Below are 24907 nucleotides of genomic sequence, written 5' to 3' on the forward strand. Positions count from 1 at the left end.
TTAATGTAATTGCCACCAAAATCTTGAAGAAAGTTTTTGCAAGGAAAAAAAAAATCCATCCTGAAATACAAAGACTTCCAAAGAGCTATAAAGATGCAAAACAATTTTGGAAAAGAAGAACAAGGTTGGAGGTTTCACACTTCCTGATTTCAAAACTTATTATAAAGATAAAGTAATCAAGCATGTGGTGCTACTATAAAGACATATGTATAAATTAGTGGACTAGACTAGATGTGTCAGAAATAAATCCTCATATGTACAGACAAATTATTTTTAATGAGAGATACCAATAGCATTCAAAGAAGGGAAAGCACTCTTTCAACAACAGGTACTGTAAAACTAAGTATCCACATTCAGATGAATGAAGTCGAATTTTTATCTCACACTATTTACAAATATCAACTCAAAATAAACCATGGACCTAAACATAAAAGCAAAAACTCTTAGAAAAAAAAAAAAGTATGAAAATCTTTGTAGTGTCAGATTCAGCAAAAATTTCATCAACCTGGCAATAAAAACACAGGTAACAAAAGTAAAAATAGATAAATTTGAGTATATCACTTCATGGCAAATAGATGGGGAAACAGTGGCTGACTTTATTTTTCTGGGCTCCAAAATCACTGCAGATGGTAATTGCAGCCATGAAATAAAAAGACGCATACTCCGTGGAAAGAAAGCTATGACCAACCTAGACAGCATATTTAAAAGAAGAGACATAACTTTGTCAGCAAAGGTTCATCTAGTCAAGGCTATGTTTTTTCCAGTGGTCATGTATGGATGTGAGTTGGACTATAAAGAAAGCTGAGTGCTGAAGAATTTATGTTTTTTAATTTAAATTTATGTATTTATTTTTACTTTACAATATTGTATTGGTTTTGCCATACACTGACATGAATCTACCATGGGTGTACATGTGTTCCCCATCCTGAACCCCCCTCCATCCATCTGGGTCATCCCAGTGCACCAGCCCTGAGCACCCTTTATCATGCATCAAACCTAGACTGGTGATTCATTTCACTTGTGATAATTTACATGTTTCAACTGCGGTGTTGGAGAAGACTCTTGAGAGTCCCTTGGACTGAAAGGAGATCCAACCATTCCATCCTAAAGGAGATCAGTCCTGGGTGTTCATTGGAAGGACTGATGTTGAAGTTGAAACTCCAATATTTTGGCCACCTTATGGGAAGAGCTGACTCATTTGAAAGGATCCTGAAGCTGGGGAAGATTGAGGGCAAGAGGAGAAGGGGATGACAGAGGATGATATGGTTGGATGGCATCACTGACTCAATGGACATGTGTTTGGGTGGACTCTGGTGATGATGGAGTTGGTGATGGACAGGGAGGCCTCGTGTGCTGTGGTTCATGGGGTCACAAAGAGTTGGACACGACTGAGCAAATGAACTGAACTGAACTGAAATGAGTACATCAAAATTACTATCTTTTCTTCATCAAAGATATGAAAATTCAACAGGATGAAAAGAAAACATAAGAAATGGGAGGAAATGTTTGCAAATCATTTTTCTGACAAGAAGTTAATAAACAACATATATAAAGAAATCAACAACAACAAGAAATAATGAATAATCCAACTAAAAATAGAACCAAGGATATGAATAGATATTTCTCCAAAGAAGATAAACAAATTTCTAACAAGCATGTAAAAAGATGTTCAACATTATCATTCATTGCTGCTGCTCCCGCTGCTGCTGTGAAGTCGTTTCAGTCGTGTCTGACTCTGTGCGACCCCATAGACGGCAGCCCACCAGGCTCCCCTTACCCTGGGATTCTTCTGGCAAGAACATTGGAGTGGGTTGCTATTTCCTTCTCCAATGCGTGAAAGTGAAAAGTGAACGTGAAGTCGCTCAGTGATGTCTGACTCTTAGTCATTCAGTTCAGTTCAGTCACTCAGTTGTGTCCCACTCTTTGCGACCCCATGAATCGCAGCATGCCAGGCCTCCCTGTCCATCAACAACTCCCGGAGTTCACTCAGACTCACATCCATCAAGTCGGTGATGCCATCCAGCCATCTCATCCTCTGTCGTCCCCTTCTCCTCCTGCCCCCAATCCCTCCCAGCACCAGAGTCTTTTCCAGTGAGTCAACTAATCGCACGAGGTGGCCAAAGGGCTGGAGTTTCAGCTTCAGCATCATTCCCTCCAAAGAAATCCAAGGGCTGATCTCCTTCAAAATGGACTGGTTGGATCTCCTTGCAGTCCAAGGGACTCTCAAGAGTCTTCTCCAACACCACAGTTCAAAAGCATCAATTCTTCGGCACTCAGCTTTCTTCAGAGTCCAACTCTCACATCCATACATGACCACTGGAAAAACCATAGCCTTGACTAGACGGACCTTTGTTGGCAAAGTAATGTTTCTGCTTTTGAATATGCTATCTAGGGTGGTCATAACTTTTCTTCCAAGGAGTAAGTGTCTTAATTTCATGGCTGCAATCTCCATCTGCAGTGATTTTGGAGCCCCAAAAATAAAGTCTGACAGTGTTTCCACTGTTTTACCATCTATTTCCCATGAAGTGATGGGACCAGATGCCATGATCTTCGTTTTCTGAATGTTGTACTTTAAGCCAACTTTTTCACTTTCCTCTTTCACTTTCATCGGGAAGCTCTTTTGTTCCTCTTCACTTTCTGCCATAAGGGTGGTGTCATCTGCATATCTGAGGTTATTGATTTTTCTCCCAGCAATCTTGATTCCAGCTTGTGCTTCTTCCAGCCCAGCATTTTGCATCATGGACTCTGCATAGAAGTTAAATAAGCAGGGTGACAATATACAGCCTTGATGTACTCCTTTTCCTGTTTGGAACCAGTCTGTTGTTCCATGTCCAGTTCTAACTGTTGCTTCCTAACCTGCATATAGGTTTCTCAAGAGGCAGGTCAGGTGGTCTGGTATTCCCATCTCTTTCAGAATTTTCCACAGTTTCTTGTGATCCACACAGTCAAAGGCTTTGGCATAGTCAATAAAGCAGAAGTAGATGTTTTTCTGGAACTCTCTTGCTTTTTCCATGATCCAGCGGATGTTGACAATTTAATCTCTGGTTCCTCTGCCTTTTCTAAAACCAGCTTGAACATCAGGAAGTTCACGGTTCACGTATTGCTGAAGCCTTGTTTGGGAGAATTTTGAGCATTACTTTACTAGCATGTGAGATGAGTAGGGAAATGCAAATAAAAACAATGTGATATCACCTCACGCGCATCAGCATGGCTACTACCGAAAAATAAAACCAGAAAAGATCAACGGATGATAAAAGTGATCACTGTTGGTGCAAATGAAAAGGATTGCAACTGCTTTGGAAAATACCATGGTGATTCCTTTAAAAATGTTTAAAATAGAATTAACATATGATCCAGTAAGACTGCTTCTAGGTGTATATCTGAAAGAAATGAAAACAGGAGCTGAAAAAGATATCTGTACACCATGTTCAGCATTGTTTGTGGTAACTAAAAAGCAATATTATGTGGTGTATTCATATTTCTATATCATCTATCTCCAGAACTGTTATCATCTTACAAATCTGAAACGCTATACCCATTAGTTAAAAGTGTTCACTGATGGAGAAATAAACAATATGTCACATAGACATACCATGAAATGTTATTCAGCCTTAAAAAGGAGGGAAAATATGGTGCACCCTACAACACAGATAAAACTTGAGGGCATTATGCTGCATAAAATGAATCAGTCCAAAAAAAAAAAGAAGATAAATACTGTTTGATTCACTTATTTGAGTTATCTGGAGTAGTCAGATTCATATAAAAAGAGTAGAATGGTTGAGAGCCTAGGGCCAGGGAAGGTGGGAAATAAGGATTGGTTGTTTAACGGGTTTAGAATTTCAGATTCATAAGATGAAAATAGTTCTGGAGATAGATTATATGGCAATATGAATACACCTCATAATACTGAACTGCTAAAAATGGGAAAGATGCTAAGTGGTGTTATGTGTATTTCATCATGATTTTAAAAATGTAAAAGCAGAGAATAAAGTGAAAACAACACCACAGAAAAGAACAGGGTATTAGCAGTATATTTCTTTCAATAGTTTGAATTGATTTCCTTTGGATTATTAATAAGGAATTGATGTAAATAAAAGCCAAGAAGAAAAAACAATAAAATGGTCAAATGTCTTCAAAATACACTTCACCAAAATGGGTATAGGAATGCCCAATAAGCACTTAAAAAGGGGATCAGCATAATCAGTCAGCAGCAAAATGCAAATTAAATCCAAAACAGGATACTATTTCACACCTACTAGAATGCTGGCAGGGATGTGGAGCAAATTTTATTTTACTCACACTGTTTAAGGCCTACTCAGAGAAATAGCATACTGTTCTTAGCTCTAAGTTTGGAAGATGGAAATTTAATCTGATGGAAATCTTTCATCAGATTAAAGCAAGGACTCACATCAGTTTTCCACCTTCACTCTGGCAGTATGCCCAAGGCTAAACTGATATGATTCTCATCTCAAGCCCAGCAGCTTTGATAATTAACTGTTCTGCACAATTGTCTGGGTAACCCAGCAGCCATCCTTTCTATTGGCCTTTCTCTGCTGTATCACCCTGAGGTACCTTCATGAAGAATGAGGAAGCTTTATTTGGTCATAGTTCTGGATCACCCTCATCAAGGCAGGTTGCAAAGGGCAGTCATCGGTTTTCTCATAGTCTTAGAGTCTAGTATGATTTTCCATTTTACAAATAGGAATAATGCAGGCTGTATGAACTTGACCATGTCATGGATTTGGATGTGTTGCCCTGAATTCAGCTAGGTACAGGTAGTGCATGAGAAGCACTTTTATGCATGCTAGATAAGGACCAAACACATTTCATCTGGTTCATACCAAGGTGGGCATTTTTAGTGAATATCAGAGAAGTTTAAATGCTTTCACTGAGTTCATAGAGTTCTGTGTGATTCCCTGACCATAGTGTGTGTGTGTGAATCTAAGACTCATTGTTTAGTAGTTATCTATTAATATAATTGATTAGAAAAAAAGAACCCAGAGCCTGGGGACAAGTAGGAGGCTGGAGAAGACAGCAAGGAAAGGGTGGTTGATGAGTAACCATATGGATCTTTGGAAGGAAGCAAGAGATTTCTCCCTGTATCTCTTGCACAATTGTTTCGCTGAACTGTTATCATTATGGTAAAGACTCATCATTTGCGCTTAGGTAAATCACCACAAACCTAAAACCACGTGTATGAACACAAATATTCTACTAATCATGAGAGTTAGAATAAAAAGATTTGAATCAAACTTTGCCAGCTTGCTTGGGGGTTTCTGAGAATATCATCATAGAGCAAGTAGCATGTGGATATTTAAAACCCATTTTTCTTGGACTTTTCACTGAGAAGCAAAAGAGAAACCTTTCTATATAGGTAAGTGACACTGTTACATTTTAGCAGGATAACTTTTGTGGCATTGAAGGTGAAATATGAGGGGAAAATTCAAAGAGAGCAAAATTCCTTGAGAAACTAGCATCTACTCTCTCTCCAATGAACCTCACATATATTCTATTTATACAGAATGATAAACCTTTCTCTAAACATGCAAAAAAACACCACAATCTGTCTTTCTGCTCAACAATATCAGAACATAATGATGGAGAGGATCTGGGGGAAGTGAGGGAGACTTAATCCACACCTTTAATTTTTTGAGACTTTATTGAATTAAAATATACATGCCACAGTATTTACCCTCTGAGAGTGTACAACACAGTAGCCTTTTGTTTCACAATGTTTCGCAGCCATTGCCACTATATATCAAAATATTTTCATCACACCAGTAAGAAACCTCCTACCCATTGGCGGGCACTCAGTGCTTATCTTTCCCTCTAGCCTGTGGAAATCATTCATCTACATTCTGTCACTATGGATCTGCTTATTTTAGATATTTCAGATAAATTGAATGAAGAAATGCATTCCCTTTTGTGTCTGGTTTCTTTCGCTTAAATGCTATTTTCAAAGTTTATCCATGGCTGAATAATATTTTGTTGCATGACTATATATACTTAACTTATTCGTCAGTTGACAGACATTTACATTGTTTGCAATTATCGGCTCTTATCCGATGCTATGAACATTTGCCTATAAGTTGTTATGTGGATAACTTATCTTGGGGGAATATATTTTGTATTTTCAGGTCTCTCAAGTTTATATCTGAACTGGATGTTCTGGGTCCTGTGGTATCTCTCTATATATCTTTTTGAAAAACTGTCAAATTGTTTTTCTGAAGGACGATGCAATTTTAGATTACCATCAGTGATGCAGGAGGGTTCTAAAATCTTCACATACTTACCATCACTTAAAATTGTCTCTTTTTACTACATACAAGCTAATGGATATGAAGTAATTCTCCACTGTAGCTTTGATTTGTTTTCCCCTAAATAATTTCAAGTGGTTATTTGACATTTGTGTATCTTCATTGGAGAATTCAAATCCTTTGTCTATTTTAAAAAAATGATCAAGGTAAAATCACATGGCATTAATTTAGCCATTTTGAAATGAATAATTTAATGATTTTAGTACATTCACAATATTGTATGACCACCGCTTCTATCTAGTTCTGAAAATTTCAAAGCATTTTCATCACTCCCAAAGCAATGCTCACACCCATAAAGCAGTTATCCCATTTCTCCATTAATACAGTTCCTTGGAACTATCAATCTATACTCTGGGTCTATGGATTTACCTATTAAGAATACTTAAGATAAATAGAATTATACAAGATATTACCTCTTGAGTTTCACTTCTTTCACTTAGCGTATTTCCCCTCAACATTCATCCAAGTTGTACCACATTATCAATATTTGATTTTTGTATTCTTCTTCTTCTTAGGAGAAACAACTTTCAGTATTTCACCAGTAAGTATGATGTTAACTTTGAATTAGCCTTTGTTATTTTTAGGGAGTTTTCTAGTTTTTACCATGGAAGGGTGTTGTGTTTTGTCAAACGCTTTTTTTTTTTTCCTGTCATTTGAGATGATTCTGTGCTTTTCCCTTCTTTGTTCTATTTATGTGGTATATGACATTTGTTGACTTTCTCATGCTGAACCGCTCTTACATTCCTGGGGTAAATTTCATCTGGTCATTGTATATACTCTTTTTAGTACACTGTTGGATTTGGTTTGGCAATATTTTGTTAAAGATTTTTTTTTTTTTAATCTGTATTCGTAATGGATATTGGTCTTCATTGGTTTTCTTTTTTGTCTTTTATTGACTTTGTTTTTGTTGTGCTGGTGTGCATGCTTAGTTTCTTCAGTCTTGTCTGACTCTTTGCAACCCTATAGACTACAGTACACTGGGCTCTGCTATCCATGGGATTCTCCAGACAAGGATATTCGAGTGGGTTGCCAGGCCCTCCTCCAGGGGATCTTCCTGACCCAGGGATTAAACCCACATTTCCTGAATCTCTTGCATTACAGGTGGATTCTTTACCACTGAGCCACCAGTGAAGCACTTGTTTTTAGAGTGATATTTGCCTTACAGAATACGTTGGAAGTATTCCCTCTGCTTCTGTTTTGTGGAAGACTTTGGGAAGAATTGCTAATCAGTCTTCTTTAAATATTTGATAAGATATACCACTGAAAGGATCTAACCCTGAACTTATCTTTATAGAAACGTTTTGATTACTCATTCAATCACTGTAATATTAATACTTTGTAATAAGTCTGTTCAGACATTCTATTTCTTCTTGAGTCAATTTTAGTAACTTGTATTTTTATGAATTTCCCCATTACATCTAGATAATCTAATTTGTTAATGCATAATTGTTAATAACATTCTTTTATAAACTGAATGAATATTATAGATGCTAAGGTCAGCTCAAAAAGGATTTCAGAAACCTCATAGTATAGCCTGAATTAAGGAGGAGTTTATAGAACGAATGATTTAATTGTCTAATATCTTTCTTAGCTTTGCTGAATAGCTCAGGGCAAATGCTATTTCCTTTTCCATAAGAAACTGCATCTATTTTTATCTCTGTATTAAGCTAGGCTTTCAGTGTATTGAACTGTGCTTCTGAAGAGTATCTGGGTCACAATTATTGCAGGCCAACTCACAATTGCTTTTATTCCATTACAATTCACTTGTAATTCCCTATGTCTCTAGAGATATTTTCTCTAAGATTCAATCATTTGAACTGCATTCTGATGTTTTGTAAAAATACATTCAAAGATATTGTGTACTCTGTTTCTCAGAGTCTTTGTCTCAAGGACTCATAGAATATGTGTTACAACTTACAAATAGCTGAAAATAAGAGAAGCAAAAAGCAAAGGAGAAAAGGAAAGATATAAGCATCTGAATGCAGAGTTCCAAAGAATAACAAGGAGAGATAAGAAACCCTACCTCGGCGATCAATGCAAAGAAATAGAGGAAAAGAACAGAATGGGAATGACTAGAGATCTCTTCAAGAAAATCAGAGATACCAAGGGAACATTTCATGCAAAGATGGGCTCGATAAAGGACAGAAATGGTATGGACCTAAGAGAAGCAGAAGATATTAAGAAGAGATGGTAAGAATACACAGAAGAACTATACAAAAAAGAGCTTCATGACCCACATAATCAGGATGGTGTGATCATTCACCTAGAGCCAGACATCCTGGAATGTGAAGTCAAGTGGGTCTTAGAAAGCATCACTATGAACAAAGCTAGTGGAGGTGATGGAATTCCAGTTGAGCTATTTCAAATCCTGGAAGATGATGCTGTGAAGTGCTGCACTCAGTATGCCAGCAAATTTGGAAAACTCAGCAGTGGCCACAGGACTGGAAAAGGTCAGTTTTCATTCCAAAGCCAAAGAAAGGCAATGTCAAAGAATGCTAAAACTACTGCACAATTGCACTCATCTCACATGCTAGTAAAGTAATGCTCAAAATTCTCCAAGCCAGGCTTCAACAATGCGTGAACTGTGAACTTCCAGATGTTCAAGCTGGTTTTAGAAAAGGCAGAGGAACCAGAGATCAAATTGCTAACATCCGCTGGATCATTGAAAAAGCAAGAGAGTTCCAGAAAAACATCTATTTCTGCTTTATTGACTATGCCAAAGCCTTTGACTGTGTGGATCACAAGAAACTGTGGAAAATTCTGAAAGAGATGGGAATACCAGACCACCTGACCTGCCTCTTGAGAAACCTATATGCAGATTAGGAAGCAACAGTTAGAATTGGACATGGAACAACAGACTGGTTCCAAATAGGAAAAGGAGTACATCAAAGCTGTATATTGTCACCTTGCTTATTTAGCTTCTATGCAGAGTACATCATGAGAAACTTGCATTTAGTTCCAACAAAATAATAATTGTATCCAAAAAAAAAAGTGAACTTCTTTCTCTTTCAGTAAATTTAAACAACGTATTATCCTTTTTGCTTATAACGCTATGAAATTGAGGGTCAAATTAATTGCCCAATAACTGAAATCTGTTCCACCCAAATGCCCAGACACAACTGCTGTAAGATTTAATAAACATATTCTCTATTTTATCATGAAATATATAATCTTCTGTGTGTGCATGCATGTTTAGTTGCTCAGTCATGTCCTACTCTTTGTGACCCTCTGAACTGTAGCCTGCCAAGCTCTTCTGTCTATGGGATTTTACAGGCAAGAATCCTTGAGTGAGTTGGCATTTCCTCCTCCAGGGGATCTTCTTGACCCAGGGATTGAATCTGTGTCTCCTCTGTCTCCTGAATTGGCAGGCAGATTCTTTAACACTGAGCCACCTGGGAAGTCCCTTATAACCTTCCAGAAATAGGTAAATATAAACATTGCAAAAAATTGAAGAAACAATCCAGCCTATTTTCATCATATTACAGTTTGAGAAATACATACAGAAAGACTTGGTTCACTCAAGTTTAAGCTTGAGTTACTTACCATATTTTTATAACATTTACACTCTACCTTGCTTTATGAAATAGAAACATGATGCTAGGAATTTATATAGATGCATGGAAGAAAAAAAAAACTATCATTTATCAAATAATAGATAGGTGCTAGGTCCCTTACAATAAGCATCTTTTATTCTTCATTACAAACATGCATAAGGTAGATTACCAAATTCTAGTGGGTGTATATCTTGAAAAAATTCAAAAAGCTGAGTGGCTTGAATCATAATTTGAGACTAGGCTTGTACATATTTAAATTTTAACTCCTTTTCTGATTTTGTTCAGTGACATACAATAAAAACACAATGCAAAATACGGTCATCTAACCAACCCCCCATTTCTTGCCTCCAGTGGCAACCCACTCCAGTACTCTTGCCTGGAGAAACCCATGGACGGAGGAGCCTGGTGGGCTGCAGTCCATGGGGTCGCTAAGAGTCAGACATGACTGAGCAACTTCACTTTGACTTTTCACTTTCATACATTGGAGAAGGAAATGGCAACCTACTCCAGTATTCTTGCCTGGAGAATCCTGTGGACAGAGGAGCCTAGTGGGCTGCTGTCCATGGGGTCGCACAGAGTCGGACACGACTGAAGTGATTTAGCATGCATGCATTCAATGTGTTATCCATATAGCAGAGTAACTTTGAAAGAACATATTAGAGCCACAACTCTCCCAAGCTTTATATCTTTCAGCTGCTTCACAGGGCATACTCCAGATTGCTCTGGATCATGTACCATTGATTCCCTTCTTCATTCATGAACTTTCAGCTACAACTTTAGACATGTCAAACTCTGCCTTGAGCCAGGCACTTCTCACTTGCTGTGCCTGAAATGTTCTTCCTTTGGCTTTGCTCCTGGCTGCATTTTTGAGTCCTTTGTAATCAGTTTCCATCACCTTCGATTAAAGAAAACATCCCCAAATAACTTGTTTAAGTATTCTTATACTTTTCTGTCTCCTTGGACCCTGCTTACATCTTTTTAAACATCTATTATTGCTTACAATTATTTTCCTTGCTTTTTTTTTAAATTGAAGTATAGTTATTTACAATGTCGCATTAGTTTCTGGTGTACTACAAAGTGATCAGTTTTATATATAAATGTACCCATAGTACCACTCCAGTACTCTTGCCTGGAAAATCCCAGGGATGGTGGAGCCTGGTGGGCTGCCATCTATGGAGTTGCACAGAGTCAGACATGACTGAAGCGACTTAGCAGCAGCAGCAGTAGCAATACTCCATTATATATACATATGTGTGTGTGTATATATATATGTATATCTTCTTATCCATCCATTGATAGACATTTAGATTGTATCATGTCTATTGTTCTCACTACTTTCTTTGTGCAGTGTCTATGCTTGTGATTAGAATATAAGTTGCACAAGAAAATATCTGACCTCATCTCATGGCTATACTACCTATAAGAATAGAGCCTGCACTTAGGGACCCATTAAATGGTTGCATCACAAATAATAAATTGTTGACTGATACTATCAAACCATTGAATAGAAACATCTAAAATAGGGACTAGTCCAAGGAGGGAGCAGTGTGATATACCATAGTAATTACTGGAAACTTTTTCTTATTTGCTTCTCTAGGGACTCAGACGATAAAGAATCCATCTGCAATGTAAGAGACCTGAATTCAATTCCTGGGTTGGAAAGATCTGCTGGAGGAGGACATGGTAACCCACTCCAGTATTCTTGCCTGGAGAATCCCCATGAACAGAGGAGCCTGGTGGGCAACTGTTCATGGGGTTGCAAAGGGTCAGACACAACTGAGCAATTAGCTCTTGGTTTGTTCCGACTTTTTTTAATTACCAAACAGAGAGATTATCTCCTTTCTACATTTTATTAAAAAATTTTCAGTGTCTTGAGATAGAATTGACAAAAATTATACACATTTAAATGGCAATTGTAGCCATGAAATTAAAAGATGCTTACTCCTTGGAAGAAAAGTGACCAGCCTAGATAGCATATTCAAAAGCAGAGACATTACTTTGTCAACTAAGGTCTGCCTAGTCAAGGCTATGGTTTTTCCAGTAGTCATCTATGGATGTGAGAGTTGGACTGTGAAGAAGGCTGAGCGCCGAAGAATTGATGCTTTTGAACTGTGGTATTGGAGAAGACTCTTGAGAGTCCCTTGGACTGCAAGGAGATACAACTAGTCCATTCTGAAGGAGATCAACCCTGGCATTTCTTTGGAAGGAATGATGCTAAAGCTGAAACTCCAGTACTTTGGCCACCTCATGCGGAGAGTTGACTCATTGGAAAAGACTCTGATGCTGGGAGGGATTGGGGGCAGGAGAAGAAGGGGACAACCGAGGATGAGATGGCTGGATGGCATCACTGACTCGATGGACGCGAGTCTGGGTGAACTCCGGGAGTTGGTGATGGACAGGAAGGCCTGGCGTGCTGCGATTCATGGGGTCGCAAAGAGTCGGACACGACTGAGCGGCTGAACTGAACTGAACTGAAAGTATGCAATACGCTGTTTTGATGTAAGTATATCTTGTATACTAATGACAACAAAGAAGCTAATTAATATATTAATCATCTCACGCAGTTTACATTGTGTCTGTGTTCATGTGTGGTGAGAACAATCAAGATCTGCTATCTTAGCAATCACCATATATACAATATATTATCAACTGTAGTTACCATGCTGCATGCTAGCTCTCTAGAGCAAACTCATTTCATAATTAAAAGTGTGTATCCTTTTTGACCAACATCTGCTACTCCCACCTCCCTCCTAGCCCCTGGCAACCACCATTCTACTCTGTTACTCTAAGTTTGACTTTTTTTTTTAGATTTTACATGTAACTGATATGCGATATTTGTCTTTCTGTGCCTTTCTGATTCAATTACACATATTCTCAAATTTACCTCATATAATAAAACACGCCTACTATCACACATTGAATTTTTTAATGAAATAATATGTTCTATGCAATGTTGTTTTTGTTGTTTAGTCGCTCAATCACGTCTGACACTTTGCAACCCCGTGGAATGATGGATGGTAACCTACCAGGCTCCTCTGTCCATGAGATTTTTCAGGCAAGAATATTGGAGTGGGTGGCCATTCCCTTCTCAAGGTGATCTTCTTCACGCTGGGATAGAACCTGCATATCCTGCATTGGCAGGCAGATTCTCTGCCACTTAGTCACTTGGGAGCCTCACAGTGTGTACTGGTGGGGGGGGGGGTGGGCAGGTAACAGTGGTAAAGATCTCTAGAGAAACAAGCCAATAGGAGATATGTATCTATATGTGCATGTGTGTGTATACATGTACAGAGAGAGAGGAGCAAGACAGAGTGAAAGAGAGAGAGACAAAATATATTTAAGAAACTGGCTCATGCCATTGTGGATCCTGAGTTCAGATCTGCTGAGCAGGGCAACAGGCTGGAGACCCAGAGAACAGCTAACACTGAAGTTGGAGTCTGATGGGTGGAATCCCCTTTCTTCCATGGCATCAGTTCAGTTCAATTCAGTTCAGTCACTCAGTCGTGGCCGGCTCTTTGTGACCCCATGAATTGCAGCACGCCACGCCTTCCTGTCCATCACCAACCCCAAGAGTTCACTCAAATTCACATCCACAGAGTCGGTGATGCCATCCAGCCATCTCATCCTCTGTCGTCCCCTTCTTCTCCTGCCCCCAATCCCTCCTAGCATCAGGGTCTTTTCAAGTGAATGAACTCTTCCCATGAGGTGGCCAAAGTACTGGAGTTTCAGCTTCACCATAAGTCCTTCCAGTGAACACCCAGAACCAATCTCCTTTAGAATGGACTAGTTGTATCTCCTTGCAGTCCATGGGACTCTCAAGAGTCTTCTCCAACACCACAGTTCAAAAGCATCAAGTTTTCAGTACTCAGCTTTCTTCACAGTCCAACTCTCACAGCCATACATGACTACTGGAAAAACCATAGCCTTGACTAGATGGACCTTAGTTGGCAAAGTAATGTCTCTGCTTTTGAATATGCAATCTAGGTTGTCATAACTTTCCTTCCAAGGAGTAAGCATCTTTTAGTTTCATGTCTCCTATCACCATCTTCAGTGACTTTGGAGCCCCCCAAAATAAAGTCTGCCACTGTTTCCACTGTTTCCCCATCTATTTCCCATGAAGTGATGGGACCAGATGCCATGATCTCTGTTTTCTGAATTTTGAGCTTTTTTTCCCCCTTGACATGGATTTATTATTCAACTGAAAAGTTTGAAATTAAGTGAATCGATCAAGTAAGAAATTTCTTAAAAATATGACGGATTAACAAAATTTTACTTAGAATTTTCACAGATGCATCAATTTGCCTTTACTTAGAATTCTAACATTTACAGCAGATGCTAAGTATTTGTTTTTTGTGGTTTTTTTTTGTTTGTTTGTTTGTTTTACTTTACAATACTACATTGGTTTTGCCATACATTGACATGAATCCACCACAGGTGTACATGAGTTCCCAACCCTGAACCCCCCTCCCACAACCCTCCACATATCATCTCTCTGGGTATCCCCAGTGCATCTCTTTCACTTTCATCAAGAGGTTTTTTAGCTCCTCTTCACTTTCTGCCTTAAGGGTGGTGTCATCTGCATATCTGAGGTTATTGATATTTCTCCCAGAAATCTTGATTCCAGCTTGTGCTTCTTCCAGTCCAGCGTTTCTCATGATGTACTCTGCATAGAAGTTAAATAAGCAGGGTGACAATATGCAGCCTTGACACACTCCTTTTCCTATTTGCAACCAGTCTGTTGTTCCATGTCCAGTTCTAACTGTTGCTTCCTGTTCTGCATGTAGGTTTCTCAAGACACAGGTCAGGTGGTCTGGTATTCCCATCTCTTTCAGAATTTTCTACACTTTCTTGTGATCCACATAGTCAAAGACCTTGGCATGGTCAATAAAACAGAAATAGATGTTTTTCTGGAACTCTCTTACTGTTTCCATGATCCAGCAGATGTTAGCAATTTGATCTCTGGTTCCTCTGCCTTTTCTAAAACCAGCTTGAACATCTGGAATTTCAAGGTTCACATATTGCTGAAGCCTGGCTTGGAGAATTTTGAGCACTACTTTACTAGCAGGTGAGAAGAGTACAATTGTGAAGTAGTTTGAGCATTCTTTGGTATTGCCTTTCTTTGGGTTTGGAATGAAAACTGACCTTTTCCAGTCCTGTGGCCACTACTGAGTTTCCCAGATTTGCTGGCATATTGAGTGCAGCACTTTCACAGCATCATCTTTCAGGATTTGAAACAGCTCAACTGGAATTCCATCATCTCCACTAGCTATTCCAGGATGTGTGGCTCTAAGTGAGTGATCACACCATCGTGATTAACTTGGTCATGAAGATCTTTTTTGTACAGTTTTTCTTTGTATTCTTGCCACCTCTTCTTAATATCTTCTGCTTTTGTTAGGTCCTCACCATTTCTATCCTGTATTGAGCCCATCTTTGCATGAAGTGTTCCCTTGGTTTCTCTAATTTTCTTGAAGAGATCTCTAGTCTTTCCCATTCTGTTGTTTTCCTCTATTTATTTGCATTGATCGCTGAAGAAGGCTTTCTTATCTCTTCTTTGGAACTCTGCATTCAGATGCTTATATCTTTACTTTTCTTCTTTGCTTTTTGCTTCTCTTCTTTTCACAGCTATTTGTAAGGCCTCCTCAGACAGCTGTTTTGATTTTTTGCATTTCTTTTCAATGGGGATGATATTGATCCCTGTCTCCTGTACAATGTCACAAACCTCTGTCACTAGTTCATCAGACACTCTATCTATCAGATCTAGGCCCTTAAATCTATTTCTCACTTATACTGTATAATCATAAGGGATTTGATTTAGGTCATACATGAATGGTCTGGTGGTTTTCCCTACTTTCTTCAATTTAAGTCTGAATTTGGTAATAAGGAGTTCATGATCTGAGCCACAGTCAGCTCCCAGACTTATTTTTGCTGACTGTATAGAGCTTCTCCATCTTTGGCTGCAAAGAATATAATCAATCTGATTTTGGGGTTGACCATCTGGTGATGTCCATGTGTAGCATCTTCTCTTGTGTTGTTGGAAGAGGGTGCTTGCTATGATCAGTGCATTTTCTTCGCAAAACTCTATTAGTCTTTGCCCTGCTTCATTCCATATTCCAAGGCCAAATTTGCCTGTTATTCCAGGTGCTTCTTGACTTCCTACTTTTGCATTCTAGTCCCCTGTAATGAAAAGGACATCTTTCGGGTGTGTTAGTTCTAAAAGTTTTTGTAGGTCTTCATAGAACCGTTCAACATCAACTTCTTCAGCATTACTGGTTGGGGCATAGACTTGGATTACTGTGATATTGAATGGTTTTCCTTGGAAACAAACAGAAATCATTCTGTCATTTTTGAGATTGCATCCAAGTACTGCATTTTGGAGTCTTTTGTTGATCATGATGGCTACTCCATTCCTTCTAAGGCATTCCTGCCCACAGTAGTAGATATAACGGTCATGTGAGTTAAATTCACCCATTCCAGTCCATTTTAGTTTGCTGATTCTAGAATGTCAACGTTCACTCTTGCCATCTCCTGTTTGACCACTTCAAATTTGCCTTGATTCATGGACCTGACATTCCAGGTTCCTATGCAATATTGCTCTTTACAGCATCAGACCTTGCTTCTCACATCCACAGCTGGGTATTGTTTTTGCTTTGGCTCCATCCCTTCATTCTTTTGGAGTTATTTCTCCACTGATCTCCAGTAGCATATTGGGCACCTACTGACCTGGGAGTTCCTCTTGCAGTATCCTATCATTTTATCTTTTCATACTGCTCATGGGGTTCTCAAGGCAAGAATACTGAAGTGGTTTGCCATTCCCTTCTCCAGTGGACCGCATTCTGTCAGACCTCTCCACCATGACCCACCCATCTTGGGGGGTCCCACACGGCATGGCTTAGTTTCATTGAGTTAGACAAGGCTGTGGTCCATGTGATTAGATTGACTAGTTTTCTGTGATTATGGTTTCAGTGTGTCTGCCCTCTGATGCCCTCTCGTAATACCTACCGTCTTACTTGGGTTTCTCTTACCTTTGGATGTGGGGTGTCTCTTCATGGCTGGTCCAGCAAAGCACAGCCACTGCTCCTTACCTTGGATGAGGGGTATCTCCTCACTGCTGCCCCTCCCGACCTTGAACGTGCAGTAGCTCTTTTTGACTCTCCTGCACCTTCACAGCCACCACTCCTTCAACGTGGGGTTGCTCCTTTCAGCCGCTGCTCCGTGACATCAGTCTTTTATTATTCAGGCCTTCAACTGATTAGATGAGACCCATCCTTATGATAAAAATAATTTGATTTACTGAAATCTACAATTTCAATGTTGAGGCTCATCAAAAAATATCTTTACAGAAACATCTAGAATAATATTTGAGCAAGTGTCTGAATACTGTGGTCTTATAATTTGGCAATTAAAATTAACCATCACAGCAATGAAAGCATGAATGATAAATTAGAGCCATTTTCTCATCCTTCCTCTCAACTTCTCCAGAGACTGATAAGAACTCAGTTCTTTAGAGACTCTCAGATATTGAATATTAATAAAGAAAGAAGGTTATGAGAGAAGTTAGTGAATCAAGTCTTAGTTAGTTGTTAATGTAATGTTAGACTCTGCCTCTACCATGTCTCTACCGGTTACTACCATTGCTTTTAGGTAAATTAGGTGTGGGCAGAACAAACACAGCACCATTCATTTGAGGGGCATATGGTGATGTCTAATAGGTGAAAAAACTTCAATTTACTTTTTATTATAAAAGACAGAGTCGGGGAGAGGATTATCATGAAAGTGCGCACCAATAGATAATTTCTTTCATTATGCTTTCACAGTATATTGTAAGAATTGTCTTAAGAGACTGGTTTAGCTATTTTCAATCCTAATTAATATTTCTTAGCTCTTATTCATGGCAGAAAATTCTTAAAGAGATGGGAATACCAGACTACCTGACCTGCTTCTTGAAAACCCTGTATGCAAGTCAGGAAGCAACAATTAGAACTAGACATGGAACAACAGACTGGCTCCAAATAGGAAAAGGAGAACATCAAGGTAGTATATTGTCACCCTGCTTGTTTAATTTATATGCAGAGTACATCACGAGAAACGCTGGGCTGGAGGAAGCACAAGTTGGAATCAAGATTTCTGGGAGAAATAGCTATGGTTTTTCCAGTAGTCATTTATGGATGTGAGAGTTGGACTATAAAGAAAGCTGAGAGTTGAAGAATTGATGCTTTTGAACTGTGGTGTTGGAGAAGACTCTTGAGAGTCCCTTGGACTGAAAGGAGATCCAACCAGCCCAATCCTAAAGGAAATCAGCCCTGGGTGTTTATTGAAAGGACTGATGCTGAAACTCCAATACTTTGGCCACCTGATGAGAAGAGCTGACTCATTGGAAAAGACTCTGATGCTGGGAAAAATTGGGTGTAAGATGAGAAGGGGACAACAGAGGATGAGATGGTTGGATGGCATCGCTGACTCAATAGACATGGGTTTCAATGGACCCCACAGGGAGGCCTGGCATGCTGTGCTTCATGGGGTTGCAGAGTCAGACACAACTGAGTGACTGAATTGAACTGAACTGATTCACTAAGATACTAATAATTCATTAGACTTGCTAAATTAAATGTTATTATTTTAAAAAAAGGAAACTTGGGACAGGTTGTCATCAGTTCTTAGGCCAAGAGGAGAAATATTACTTCTAAGTGTAGCCAAGGTGAGTCAATGTTCATGAGGAAGTTGAAGGTAAATCAAGCCCAGGATAAACAAGTGGTAGGGGGCCCAAGGAAAGAATTTTGATGAGTATCACACCTCCTCTTGATGGATGGAAACCTCGTCTAATGTAGCATCAGAAAACTCCCACACTGATGTATCCTACAGTGAACTGAAAGTAAGCCTTTTCTTACAGAATTAAAATTGATAAAACATATTTTGTTCGATCCACTGAACACATAAGAAAACATTGTTAAAGCAATATTACTACCAGGCTGTGCAAGTACATTGCCTTTTAGTTCAAAACAGGTTTCAAATTTTATTGCTTTTCCATTTGCATCCTTGGAGAAGTGGAACCCTGTGGAATACACATTTGATGATTCAATACCAAATAAACATTCCTGAAAATACATTCGATTAGAACTTGTAAACAACGTTGAAAATAAAACCAACTCAGGCCAGTAACGTTGGTATATCCTGAATATGTTTCATCGTTTGGTATACAGTAATAAAAGAACAGAAACTAGATAAACACTTTAGGCAATAAGTGTTAGCAAATATATCCAGAAGCAAAAATGAAATTAATGCTTTCACAGAATTCAAAGCATAGAATCCAGGATAAACAAGAGAGATTGGCAATGATTCTGCTGATGGACAAGATCTTGTTGTGTCAAGGCTGTTAAATAGAATCACCTGGAAAAGGACAGAACTCCAGCCCAAAGGTTCAGAATGTTTTCTCTATATTGGCCTTTTACTGCCTGGGAATGACCATTGGCCCCTTCCCTTCTCAAATAATGCTAGAATTGTGTAAATCCTCTGGATAGTAAGGTTACATTAAAGACAAAGGTATATTACACATAACTTTTAGCAGTGGCCACAGGACTGGAAAAGGTTACTTTTCATTCAAATCCCAAGGAAGGGCAATGCCAAAGATTTCACAAACTACCAGAGCATTGAGCTCATTTCACATGCTAGTAAGTTTGTGCTCAAAATCCTTCAAGCTAGACTTCAACAGTATATGAATTGAGAACTTCCAGACGTATAAGTTGGGTTTAGAAAAGGCAGAGGAACCACAGATCAAGTTGCCAACATTCCTTGGGTCATAGAAAAAGCAAGGGGATTCCAGAAAAACATTTACTTCTGATTGTTTGACTATGCTAGAGCCTTTGACTGTGTGGATCACAGAAAACAGTGGAAAATTCTTAAAGAGATGAAAATACCAGACCACCTTTTCTGCCTCCTGAGAAATCTGTATGTGGGTCTAGAAACAACAGTTCGAACTTTACATGGAACAACATCAGTTCAATTCAGTTGTTCAGTCACTCAGTTGTGTCCGACTCTTTGTGACCCCATGGAATGAAGCACGCCAGGCTTCCATGTCTATCACCAACTCCCAGAGTTTGCTCAAACTCATGTCCATTGAGTCTGTGATGCCATCCAACCATCTTGTCCTCTGTCATTCCCTTCTCCTCCTGCCTTCAGTCTTGCCCAGAATCAGGGTCTTTTCCAATGAGTTGGCTTCTTGCATCAGGTAGTCAAAGTATTGCAGTTTCAACTTCAGCATCAGTCCTTCCAGTGAGTATTCAAGACTGATTTATTTTAGGATTTGACTGGTTTGATCTCTTTGCAGTCCTACGCTGTCTACGTTGGTCTTCCAAAGAGCAAGCTTCAAAAGATGCTTTTATGGCTGCAGTAACCATCTGCAGTGATTTTGGAGCCCAAGAAAATAAAGTCTCTCACTGTTTTCATTGTTTCCCCATCTATTTGCCATGAAATGGTCATGTATGGATGTGAGAGTTGAACTGTGAAGAAAGCTGAGAGCTGAAGAATTGATGCTTTTGAACTGTGGTGTTGGAGAAGACTCTTGAGAGTCCTTTGGACTGCAAGGAGATCCAACCAGTCCATCCTAAAGGAAATCAGTCCTGGGTGTTCATTGGAAGGACTGATGCTGAAGCTGAAACTCAAATACTTTGGCCACCTCATGTGAAGAGTTGACTCATTGGAAAATACCCTGATGCTGGGAGGGGTTGGGGGCAGGAGGAGAAGCGGACGACAGAGGATGAGATGGCTGGATGGCATCACCGACTTGATGGATGTGAGTTTGAGTGAACTCCGGGAGTTGCTGATGGACAGGGAGGCCTGGCATGCTGAGATTCATGGAGTCACAGTCAGACACGACTGAGCGACTGAACTGAAATGAACTGAACTGAACTGGTAGGACTGGATGCCATGATCTTTGCTATTGGAATCAGTTTCATCACTCTCCCTCCTCTTTCACTTTCATCAAGAGGCTGTTTAATTCCTCTTTAGTTTCTCCCATAAGGGTGGAGTCATCTGCATATCTGCGGTTATTCATATTTCTCCCGGCAATCTTGACTCCAGCTTGTGCTTCATCATCCGGTATGGATTTTCACATGATGTACTCTGCATATAGGTTAAATAAGCAGGGTGACAAGATGCATCCTTGACATACTCCTTTCCCAATTTGGAACCAGTCTGTTGTTTCATGTCCAGTTCTGTTTCTTCTTGACCTACATACAGATTTCTCAGGAGGCAGATAAGGTGGTCTGCTGTTCTCATCTCATTAAGAATTTCTCACAATTTTTTGTGACCGCACAGTCAAAGCCTTTGGCATAGTCAGTAAAGCAGAAGTAGATGTTTTTCTGGAACTCTCTTGCTTTTTCTATAATCCAGTGAATGTTGACAATTTGATCTCTGGTTCCTCTGAATTTTCTAAATCCAGTTTGAACATATGGAAGTTCCCAGTTCACTTACTGTTGAAGCCTCGCTTGCAAAACTTTGAGCATTACTTTGCTAGCATGTGAGATAAGTGCAACTGTGCATTCTTTGACGTTGCCTTTCTTTGGGATTGGAATGAAAACTTATAGAACAACATACTGGTTAAAAATTGGGAAAGGAGGAGCATGTCAAGGATGTATACTGTCACCTTGTTTATTTAATTTATATGCAGAGAACATCATGAGAAATGCCAGGCTGGATGAGTCACAAGCTGGAATCATGAAAGTTGGGAGAAATAACAACTTCGGATATGCAAATGTTATCATTCTAATGGCAGAAAGTGAAGAGGTACTAATGAGTCTCTTGATGAAGGTGAAAGAGAAGAGTGAAAACGCTGGATTAAAACAATATTCAGCAAACTAAGATCATGGCATCCAGTCCCGCCATTTCATGGCAAATAGATGGGGAAAAATTGGAAGCAGTGACAGACTTTATTTTCTTAGGCTCCAAAATCATTGCAGATGGTAACTGCAGCCATGACATTGAAAGATACTTGTTTCTAGGAAGGAAAGCTGTGACAAACCTAGACAGCATATTAAAAAGCAAAGATATCACTTTGCCTACAAAGGTCCACATAGTCAAAACTATGTTTTTCCAGTAGTCAAGGATGGATGTGAGATTTGGACTATGAAGAAGGCTGAGCACCAAAGAATTGATGCTTTCGAACTGTGGTGCTGGGGAAAAGACTCTACAGAGTTCCTTGGACTACAGGGAGATCAAACCAGTCAGTCCTAAAGGAAATCAGCCCTGAATATTCATTGGAAGGACTGATACTGAAGCTGAAGCTCCAATACTTTAGTCACTTGATGCGAAGAGCCAACTCATTGGAAAAGACCCTGATGCTAAGAAAGATCGAAGACAATGTATTTCAGTTTAGTTCAGTTCAGTCACTCAGTTGTATCTGACTCTTCACGATCCCACAGACCCCACACCAGGTTTCCTTGTCCTTCAACTGCTTCAGCTTGCTCAAACTCATGTCCACGGAATTGGTGATGCCATCCAACCATCTCATCCTCTGTCATCCCCTTCTCCTCCTGCCTTATATCTATCCCAGCATCAGGGTCTTTTCCAGTGAGTCAGTTCTTTGCATCAAGTGGCCAAAGTATTGTAATTTCAGCATCAGCATCAGTCCTTCCAATGAATATTCAAGACTGATTTCCTTTAGGATGGACCGGGTGGATCTCCTTGCAGTCCAAGGGACTCTCAAGAGTCTTCTTCAACACCACAGTTCAAAAGCATCAGTTCTTCAGTGCTCAGCTTTCTTTATAGTCCAATTCTCACATCCATACATGACTACTGGAAAGACCACAGCTTTGACTAGATGGACCTTTGTCACAAAGTAATGTATCTGCTTTTTAATACACTATCTAGGTTGGTCATACCTTTTCAAAGGCAAGTGTCTTTTAATTTCATGGCTGCAGTCACCATCTGCAGTGATTTTGGAGCTCCCCCCCCCCAAAAAAAATAAAGTGTGTCACTGTTTCCATTGTTTCCCTATTTATTTGCCATGAAGTGATGGGACCAGATGCTATGATCTTAGTTTTCTAAATCTTGAGTTTTAAACCAACTTTGTCACTCTCCTCTTTCACTTTCATCAGAGGCTCTTTAGTTCTTCTTCACTTTCTGCCGTAAGGTTGGTGTCATATGCATATCTGAGGTTATTGATATTTCTCCTGGCAATCTTGATTCCAGCTTGTGCTTCATCCAGCCTGGCATTTCACATGATGTTCTCTGCATATAAGTTAAATAGACAGGGTGACAATATACAGCCTTGACATACTCCTTTCCAGATTTGGAACCACTCTGTTGTTCCATGTCCAGTTCTAGTCTCTCAGGAGGCAGGTAAGGTAGTCTGGTGTTCCTATCTCTTGAAGAATATTCCACAATCTGTTGTAATCCACACCATCAAAGGTTTTGGCATAGTCAATAAAGCAGGAGATGTTTTTCTGGAACTCTCCTCAAAAGTGACAACAAAGGATTAGCTGGTTAGATAACATCACTGGCTCAGTGCTCATGAATTTGGGCTAACTTTGGTAGATAGTGATGGTCAGGTAAGCCTGGTGTTCTAAAGTTCATGGGGTCACAAAGAGCTGGACAGAATTTAACAATTGAACATACACACACATCAAAATAGTAATGTAAAGCCAATTTGCTATTTAGATACTAGAATGTGCACTTCTTCACCAAAGTATAACAATATCGAGATGTGCATACAATAAATAACTTAGTAATGGAGTAATAATGAGTAAAATCCCTGTAGGAGGGCATGGCAACCCATTCCAGTACTCTTGCCTGGATAATTTCATGGACAAAGGAGCCTAGCAGGCTGCAGTCCATGGGGTCGCAAAGAGTGGAACAGGACTGAAGCGACTTAGCAAGCACGCAGTCGATGAGTATAAAAATAATGAGATATCTTCTAAATTTATATAATATAAGCTGACCCTATCTATAAATTCTATAGCAGGGTATCTACCCTGGTTAGAGTGTGCTGCTGGGCTGTTTGGTTCATAATACAAGGGCATGCTAACTTTAAGTTAGAAGATTTACTATTAAAAAAAAACAACAACTATGAAGTCCAGGTTAAGAACTCTGATACAGTAGCTGTGTGTAACCTTAACTTCAGAATCACTGAACTAAACTAAACTAAACTGATGCTTAATGCACACTTCCAGAGAATCTAATTTTGTCAGTCTGAGTTTCAGCCCCAACAGATAGTGGGATTTTGTAGAAACACATGTGGGCCTATTCTTTGTGCTTCTGGAATAACATGCCACGTTCAATATTGACACTATTACCCATGAAATAAACACCTATTTGTGTCATTTTCTGCATTCTTAACACTTAATGCCTTCCTTCATAATTCTTTAACAGGATAGGCTTGAATTTCTTGTCATCTTAGCCATTTGAAAGTGATTGCTTCTGCCATTCTAAAAGATAAAATGCTCTAAGTACTTACATGCACTTTAAATATCGTTTGAATTAAGATATAATTAATTTCTAAAAATGATTCTCTAAAGGGATTTGCTGGTGGGATTTCAGGATTTACAATTTAACTTCAAAATTCAGTTGGGAAATAGTTGTCTCTGTCTCTGTGAGATTCCATCACTACAACCATCTTGTTCTCAGAAACAGCTTGTGAACTCTGTTGTTGCAATTGCTTTAACTTGTAATCTGCTTGATCAATTTGTATTGTAGGTGCAGTAATGAGAAGCATGCACAGTGTTCCAAGGGCACAGAGAAGGGAAGTCAAGGGTAGGCAGCATTGGAAGCAAAGACCTGGAGGGAATACAGGAGTTAGCACACAGAAGGGAGACAGTTGTGGTTTGGTTTAGGACAGAGTGTTCCAGGAGGAGAGGCTTTACTGGTAGCTCAGCCTGTAAAGAACTTGCCTGCAATGCAGGAGACCCTGGTTAGATTCCAGGGTCAGAAGGAGCCCCTACAGAAGGGATAGTCTACCCACTCCAGTATTCTTGGGCTTCACAGTAACTCAGATTGTAAAAAAATCCCCCTAGAATGATGGAGACCTGAGTTAAATCCCTGGGTCAA

At 39.4% G+C, this 24907-nt stretch overlaps 1 long non-coding RNA gene across 1 annotated transcript in view; it reads left to right on the forward strand.

Annotated features, from left to right (window-relative positions):
* Nucleotides 1-12785, forward strand: part of LOC138442202 (uncharacterized) — a 147095-nt gene extending 134310 nt beyond the window's left edge. Inside the window, exon 3 of the long non-coding RNA XR_011257568.1 lies at nt 11469-12785. This is a non-coding gene — a long non-coding RNA (uncharacterized lncRNA). The remainder of the gene's footprint in view (nt 1-11468) is intronic.
* The last annotated feature ends 12122 nt before the right edge of the window (nt 12786-24907 follow it).

This window comes from Ovis canadensis, chromosome 6 (genome assembly GCF_042477335.2).
Source record: "Ovis canadensis isolate MfBH-ARS-UI-01 breed Bighorn chromosome 6, ARS-UI_OviCan_v2, whole genome shotgun sequence".
Taxonomy (NCBI): Eukaryota; Metazoa; Chordata; class Mammalia; order Artiodactyla; family Bovidae; genus Ovis; species Ovis canadensis.